This window comes from Mastomys coucha, unplaced genomic scaffold, assembly GCF_008632895.1.
Source record: "Mastomys coucha isolate ucsf_1 unplaced genomic scaffold, UCSF_Mcou_1 pScaffold1, whole genome shotgun sequence".
Taxonomy (NCBI): Eukaryota; Metazoa; Chordata; class Mammalia; order Rodentia; family Muridae; genus Mastomys; species Mastomys coucha.
In genome coordinates, this window is record NW_022196891.1 from 47831731 (window position 1) to 47840016 (window position 8286).

Here is an 8286-nt window from a genome sequence, read left to right on the forward strand (position 1 = left end):
TCCTTTTGAGAGTTATTATTATAAGCTTTTGAAAGGAAAAAAAGAGCATTGTTTACTGTACAATGTAAGAGATGCACGTTGAATAAATCAGCCCATGGATACTAACTCAAGAAAATAGAGCTATTATGGGCTACTGATTTTAGGATTTTGAACTCCACCAGTAAACAGGTAAGAAAGACGACCAAAAAGGACAAGCTCAACTCTGCCACCTACTGCCTAGCAACAGAAGCCATGCTTGGGGAAGGCATGGGTCTATTCCCAGCTCCCAAGGTCACTGCTAGCACACTGATAAATATCTGCTTACAGAAAGATGGGCTGGAAGCTACTGAGATTACATCTGGATGATGCAACAAGGCTCATATCAACATGAACAGGTGCTGGGATTCACCCAGTGAATGACTAATCCAAGCCAGGGTTAAGTCAATTAAAGCAATACTTATTAGCCAATTATTAAACCAAGTGTGTGTATGTATTGTGTGTGTGTGTGTGTGTGTATCTAGAAAACCTCTTAGAGTGCCCAGAACATTGTGGAGCACAACTCTATCCATGTGTCTCAGCTTCCTCACTTCCTCATGGTCCCAAATGTGACACACTGCCTGTTCTTTATTCAATATTCAAAGAAATGGAATTTGCATCAGGAAGCTAGGACCAAGCATCTTGGTTTCCTGTGTTCTTCTCTTTGGCATCATTGCTATTAAAGGACAAAGTTATACAGAACATAATTTAAGAACCTGTATTGTTTTTAATCAGCAGAAGATGGCTTTCTGTGTTAAATTCTCCCTTGAGTAATATTATCCCATCACAGAGCATTTTATATCCATAGCCAACAATAATAGCACTTACTCTTATATGGAATGAAAGCAAAGAGACCACGCTTTCTACTTCCTTCCCCAGGTTTCTAGTTGTGATAGTGAGTGGAGACACCAGAATCAGTAAATTTTCAACTGTGTGTTGGTGTTCTCTCGCTAGTTGCCTGCTCTTTGAAGTAAGAAGCGAGCGCTACAGGGTCAGGAAAGCTTCAAGTCGCTTGTCCTGGCCAAGCCTTGGTCTACAGGTCAGGAAAGCTTCAAGTCCCTTATCCTGGCCAAGCCTTGGTTTTCTTTCAGATAAAAGTCTTTCCTATCAGAACTTCACTAAATGAGATAATGTGTGAAAATTTAAAAAGTGGTTTTTAAAAATAGTAGCTGCCTTTATGGGTATCTTTGTGATCAGTTGGACTTGCACTTGTTATAATAAAATCATATCCTTCTACACTTATATTTCCCAATTCTGTTGTTCTAATTGTTCTAACTAAGTCATTGAATTTGACTTAGTTCTCAAGTGTATCTCAATGTCATCAATAGTTATAATTTCTCTCTCTTTCTCTCTCTCACTCTCTTTATCTCTCTCTCTCTCTCTCTCTCTCTCACACACACACACACACACACACACACACACACACTCACCTCTTATAGATAAAGTAGCAGATACCCAAAGAAGTCTTGCCAAAGAGTGAGCAGCTTGCCAAGAAAAGCAATGGCAATAAGATTCTAAAACTTACACCTAGGGTTTTCACTGTAGAATCTCTCAAGCCTTTCCTATTTGTGGTCTCTTTGTGCCTGAGAAATTTTACACAACCAAGTATATAGGAATAGAAAACAGATATGCAAATCAAACATTTAATGCTAAGAAATCATAAAGAAATTTAATCAAACAGTCCCTTGGTCTATCTGTATTCCACTACTCATTAAAGATGAGAACAAATCTGCAAACTAATGAGATAACTTGCTTGTTAGTTATTGCACAAAGAGTCCAATGTTGCAGGGTGGGGTTGTGCATGCCTTTAATTCTAGCACTTGGGAGACAGAGGCAGGTGAATCACTATGAGTTTGAGGCCAGCCTAGTCTACAGCGTTAGTTCCAGGACAGCCAGGGCTATGTAAAGAGAACTTGTCTCAAATAATAGTCATCATCATCATCATCATCATCCAATTTTGGCTGATTATTGGATGATGTAGAATTCAGAACAGCTTCAACATCTTGCGGAGTTGATGGACAGTTTAATTTTATAACCATCAATACTGAAAACAATGCACTGTGTAAAAAGACAGCACACAGTACTGAGGTATGTCTATGGTCATCTCAGAAAATATTGTAAATTCTGTCCTCATCCCAAAATAAGATACACTTAATGATTTGTTATATAAAATTGTAGTGAGCATCTTACACAGAAAATTTTAAAATCAAATATCCTGACAATACAGTTCTGAGCTATACTAATTTGTTACATGCTGTGAAATGATAGTAGAGAAATATGAAGTCTGTGTTTTCTGTAATTAAATCATCACATTTCCACAAGAGCAGAGAGTGTGTGCACAGTAACAACACTACAATCAGTCACCAAACTATAATCTATAACAGGATTCTCACCCTGTAGGTCTCAACCCCTTTGGGGGTCAAAGGACTCTTTCATAGGGGTCATATATCAGATATCCTACAAATCGGATATTTATATTACAATTCGTAACAGTAGCAAAATTACAGTTATGAAGTAGCAACGAAATAATTTCATGGTTGGGGGTCACCACAACATGAGGGACTGTGTTAAAGGGGGCAGAAGGGTGAGAACCACTTCTCTACAACCTGAGTCAGAGCTTTCAAGCCCCATTGATGAGCTCTGTACTGTGTGGAGGGAAGGCAAGGCTGAGCTAGAGTGTTGTGTTCAGAACCAAGACTGTAGTGAGGTTGTGAGACGCCGCAGGGGGAGGTGCTCTCAGAAACACCTAAAACTCATGACACATTTTGAGTTAATTTTCAGTTGTACATCCAGAAACCTTTTGCTTGCCAGAATTTTCATGGCCTCCACAGGTTTGCTCATGACCCGCAGCTTAAAGCACTTGTTGTCGGGGCTGACAACCAGAGTTCCATCAACAGTGCCCACCTAGCGGAAAAAGAGAACCAGATCCCACAAGATGTCCTTGACCTACACACACACACACACACACACACACACACACACACACACACACACACACACTAAATAAATGTCTTGAAAACATAAATTCTAATACTGCTACACATGCAATGAAGGAAATGGGGTTGACTTTTGGAATGTCTGATCTAGCTCAAACTGGTTTTTGTGAGAACCCTCTAAGTGTGACTGGTTTTATCTTGCTCTTTGCATATCCTGAGGGAGAGACTTTCAGTTACTAAGAAGTTTCTCAATTTCTAGAGAAAACCTGCCTGGCAATAAAACTGTCCAGATGCATAAATCGCCTATGAATCCACTGGTAGGTTTAGGTTGCTCCTTTAGCATTTATGAAACAGTTGTGATCCCGTGAGTGAGCTCCCATTCAGTGGCACCTGAATCTGACTGTGTTCCTCTTTAAAAGGTTAGCTATTGCAGAAGCAAGTCCAGTGGCCATCACCTGCACCAAGTAGCCTTTCTCTACCTCCACATCTTTCTATGGCTATTCTTCACTTACCACCACCCAAAAGGACCACATTCCTTGATACTATAGCATCTTCCCACAAGCCCCACACTCTCCAATATACTACCGAGACCTACCTGCTCTCTAACACTCACCTTAGTCATCATCCTTTCAAGATGGATTCCTGTCATACGCTGGTTTCCATGGTAGCCTACATTCCCCACTTACTGTACATTTCCTGCTCTGTGTAGGGGTGTGTGTGTGTGTATGTGTGTGTGTGTGTGTGTGTGTGTGTGTGTGTGTGTGTGTGTGTGTTGAAATTCTCCACCAAACTGAGGAGTCTTTGAAGGCAAATTCATATATCATTCAGCTCTAGAGCATAGTGGCTGGAGTGTCAGTGTTTGATCTATGAAATATACTGGGCTTAAAAGCTGTATGGAATGCTAAAAAGATGCCTCTTCAGGTATTCAAGAAAAAAACAAGCCTTAGATCTTGAGTTAAAGACAGCCTTGTCTCAGAGACCCTGACAGCAGACAGACAGACAGACAGACAGACAGACACACACACACACACACACACACACACACACACATACACACTTTGCAAATTTCCATGTACCTGTCCAGAACTTTCTATATGATTGTCAAATACTGAATGAAAGGTAGGCTCATCAGGAAAGATGAACTATATACTGACAGGGAATGAAATGGTAAGGAATCAATTTGTTTATAGGTCATATTCCAAAAAAAAAAAATCAATACTTTTTTCCATAAAACTTTTCATTAAATAAGAAATATACAAAGCAAACTGTGTAATGTTCTTAAAATTTTCTTTTGAGCATTCACATATAGTGTTTGGTAAACTGGAGTAATTAAGTAGTAGTTCTTGTTCTTGAGTCTTGAACAACTGTCAAAACCTATGCTGCCTAGATTTTAGAATGACAATATCCTAGAGCCTTGAGGACAGTGTATTCACACTGGAAGGACAAAGCTTATATACAACCCCCTCAGTGACGTTACAAAGGAGATGTACCTTCTAGTTGTCCTGTCACCAGAAGTCTAGAATTAATTCTTTTATTCCATTTCCAAACATAATAAATAGGTAGTTCCTTTGTCTTTTTAAAATGTAAGCTTTTTAATTTTTCCTTTGATAAAGCATACTAGTAAAGTCCCATCTCAGAATTCAGACTAATCCACACTTCTCCTTGAAAATGTGCCTTCCCGTGCATTACTCTCTTAGCATCTGTTTTGAATTATCTGTAACAGAGGTAGTTACCCTTACTGTCTCGTCAAACTTTAGTCTTGAAAGCTTTATCAGCATATTGTATCTTAGCGTGTGCGCATCTGTCTAGGCTAGTTGTGATCTAGAAGGAATGCATGATTTCAAGGCAGCTTCCTTGGTGAACTTCCAGTAACCGCCATGAAATGTGAGGTAGAGGAAAAGGCCAAAAGAGAGGGTTTAGAAACTATTTGGGAAGAAGAATCAGAGGTTATCACACACTTGAAAGAAATAATCTTCAAGATTCAAACCTTTCATAATTCTTTTTGTCCTTGTGCTCCCTTGTGAAAACAGTCTGGTTTCAGTAGAAGCCAGCCCACAAAGCTCATGAATAACTCAAATTCTTACACTGGAAAGCATCCAATTACCCAGGGACCAAATTCCTGTTTACTCTGAGGGAATGTGGGAGAGCAGCTGCCTGCCAGTAGCTGTGAACTGCAATGAAAACAGCCAGGGGCTGTCACAAGGAGGAAATCATAGGGCAGGCTAATTTATGAACTTCAAGGACAGAGATTAATAAAACACTGTGCAAGTGAACTCAGATGGTAGCTTTGTCTGAAACCCAGAGCCTGAGCTGACAACTCCTTAAAGGCAAACTGCTGGCTTGAAGAGTGGAGCCCTGTCCTCTCTTAGTTCTTTCTAACACTCAGTAGCCTTCCATTCATTTCCGAATTGAGAGATGCAAATATATTTTATTGCGATGGCCTATTCTGTTATAGCTGATAGAGGGAAATTCAAAGTAGAAAAATATTGGGCATAAATGCTGAGAATCACAGACACAGTCAGGGTGACTGGCTCTTCCCTGTTGGTTGTAAAACTCCATCGGCAGCATCTCAGGGGCTCAAGACTGCTTCAAAGATGTAAGTTTAGAACTTGAGGAATTTCTACCAAAGAGAAAAATAAGACCATCAAAATCAATTATCCAGCCTAGATGAGCTCACTGTTTAGGAGTGATCATTTTAACAAATGATTTAGATCATATTTAATTGTGTACCTGTATGAAAGTCTTAGGAATAATAAATACTTTTTTAAGACAAGAGATTAAGGTAATTCGATGAATGACATTTTAAATGAAAACTAGGCCACCACCAATATCTTCTAATTTATGACAAGAACAGCCATTCGCTGGCTCAAGACACCTTCCCTGTGACGTCCTTAAGACGTCACCAGATATAGCTGGGTGGTGTCTTAGGGTTTCAATTGCTGTAATAAAAACACCAAGGCCAATCATAACTCGGGCAGAAAAGAGTGTCTTTCAGCTTACAGTTCTACATCACAGTTGAATACGGCTTATTGGTTTGATCCTCGTCAAGCTTAAAGCACCCAAGACCACTACCCCAGAGTGGCATTGCCTACAGTAGGCTGGCCCCCCAGCCCCTACATCAAACATCAATCAAGAAAATACCACACACATTTGTCCACAGGCCAATCTGGTGGGGACAGTTTCTCGGTTGAAGTTCTCTCTTCTCGAATGTGTCTAGCTTATACCAACTTAACATAAAACTAGCTAGCACAAATGGAATTTATAAAGAAGCCAGCACTGAACCTGCTCTTGCTAACATTTTATATCAACACTGTAACACACTGGAAAGTTGAAATGTGTGTTCCATATGCCCGATCTTGGAAGACTATGAAGTGGCTTGCAACGTTTTCTTAGGGAACATGAGAAATAGCCTGCCAGGTCCAGAATCCAGACCCTTTATCCATTAGGACTTTCAATGGAGTTAAATGGAATGTCACAGTGGTGCTGGGAAGTCGGGGAGACTGGAGAAGTTGAGCGCTGCAATACATTACAGAAGACAAGCACCCAACCAAGTGTAACGCTGAAGCCTGGAAAAGAAGCCATCAGATGCCATTTCTCTGGTTTTGAAATAATCAAGGCTAATCAAGCAATTAATCAAGTCTCTCTATATATCTTGATGTTATATAAGTTATCCTCCAGATTTACTCATTGCCCCCACCTTTTTCTGCAAAATTCCCACCCACCCCCCTCAAAAGGAAGATACTTTTAATCAGATCACAACCAGAAAAAAACAAAATGAGTTTCATTGAGTTTCCTTGTAGGAAGCAACAGCAAGGTGAATTATGCTTGGAAGCCTGCACTTGTTTCTCTGGCCTCTACCTGGTGACAATGCCTCCAAGGAACACTGAAGAGTGAGGCTACCCTTATCATGATGCGACAAACAGACTAATCTTCACTTGGAGCCTCTGTGGATGTCATTCCTGAATTCACCTTGACTCTTGATATTGTTAAGCCGTTTGTTTGTAGTACTAGGTTGTGACAGCTCTTGAAAGCAGGAGTTTTGTGTCTTCCAGTGAGAGAACTCTCACAGTTATCTCTTATGGATAGGCCAAATAGATAGGGAAATATATAGAAGAAAATAGAAGAGCAAGTAGATAGAGCCAATAGGCATGGAGAGGAAAGGGTCAGAGCTCAGTGTGATGACCTGGGGAGCCAGACTGAACCTCACCTTGAACCAAAGACTCCTGGTAATGGGGATATTTTGTATTTTGGGGTTCATTGGATTTTGAAATGTAAACAATGCCTGGTATATACAAGGACCACAGTAAATGTGTTGCTTGAAAAGAAAATGGATGTGTGCATGCATATCTAGATAGGTGAATACTACTCATGAGGGACTAGAACGAACCCCCCCAAAAATAATTTCCCTACATAATCACTTAGGTAGGAATATAATACATTTCTTTGCTAAGCTCCCACCACTGAACTTCTCACAAAGCTCTTAATGGATGAACTGATTTTAGAAGTCAGCCCTTGAGATTTCCTTTTAGAAATGTGCTTGCTTGTTGCTCAGCATGAATTCTTTGCTTGAATTAAAAACTTAAGGAGAAATATTTTAGCTGAAGATGTACGAAAGTGTTAAGACTAGAGTAAAGCGAGAGAAGCTGTTGTGAGAAAGACCTCAGTTCACTTAGAGGGCATAACTATATAAAGAACACTGTAAGAAAGCAACATATATGAACTAAAGAGAAGTGAAGCAGGAGCCAGGTATTGAACTTAAAACACTGCTGCTGTAGGTGTTGGACAAAGCACACACTGGGGGCTGAAGAACACTCAGTTCTTTCTAAGTATCCTCTGCCTGGTCTTTTCTTCCAACAAGTTCCTTGGAAACCACAGAGCATCTCAGGGTCTGGTGTGTCTACTGCTTCCTATTAGGTCTGGGATAAGATCCCATCCAATCCCCTTCTGTGTCTGTCATGCCATTCACTCAACCTCTCTGTGCCTCAGTTTCCCTGTCTGTACACTGAATTACTTACTACCTGGGCAGAAATATCTTAGTAGCTCAGCAAACCACTTGACTCCCAAATAGAAATTCTACTTCTGTACCATTCGGCCAATCACTTAAGTATTTAACCAGAACAGAGATCTTAAACACCAGCCTGCTCAGTTAGTTCCCATATTGTTCTTGAAACTCTTCTCCATTGTACTTTTTGAGTTTTCTATCATTTAGAGGTCTAAGTGGGCTGGAAACTCCAGTTGTACCCCTGATTTTGGTGGAATTCCTGCAGAGCCTTCTTCCTCCACTTTTAGGGTGTGTAAACTAGAGAGTTGGAACACAAATCTAAAGCTCTCGCAC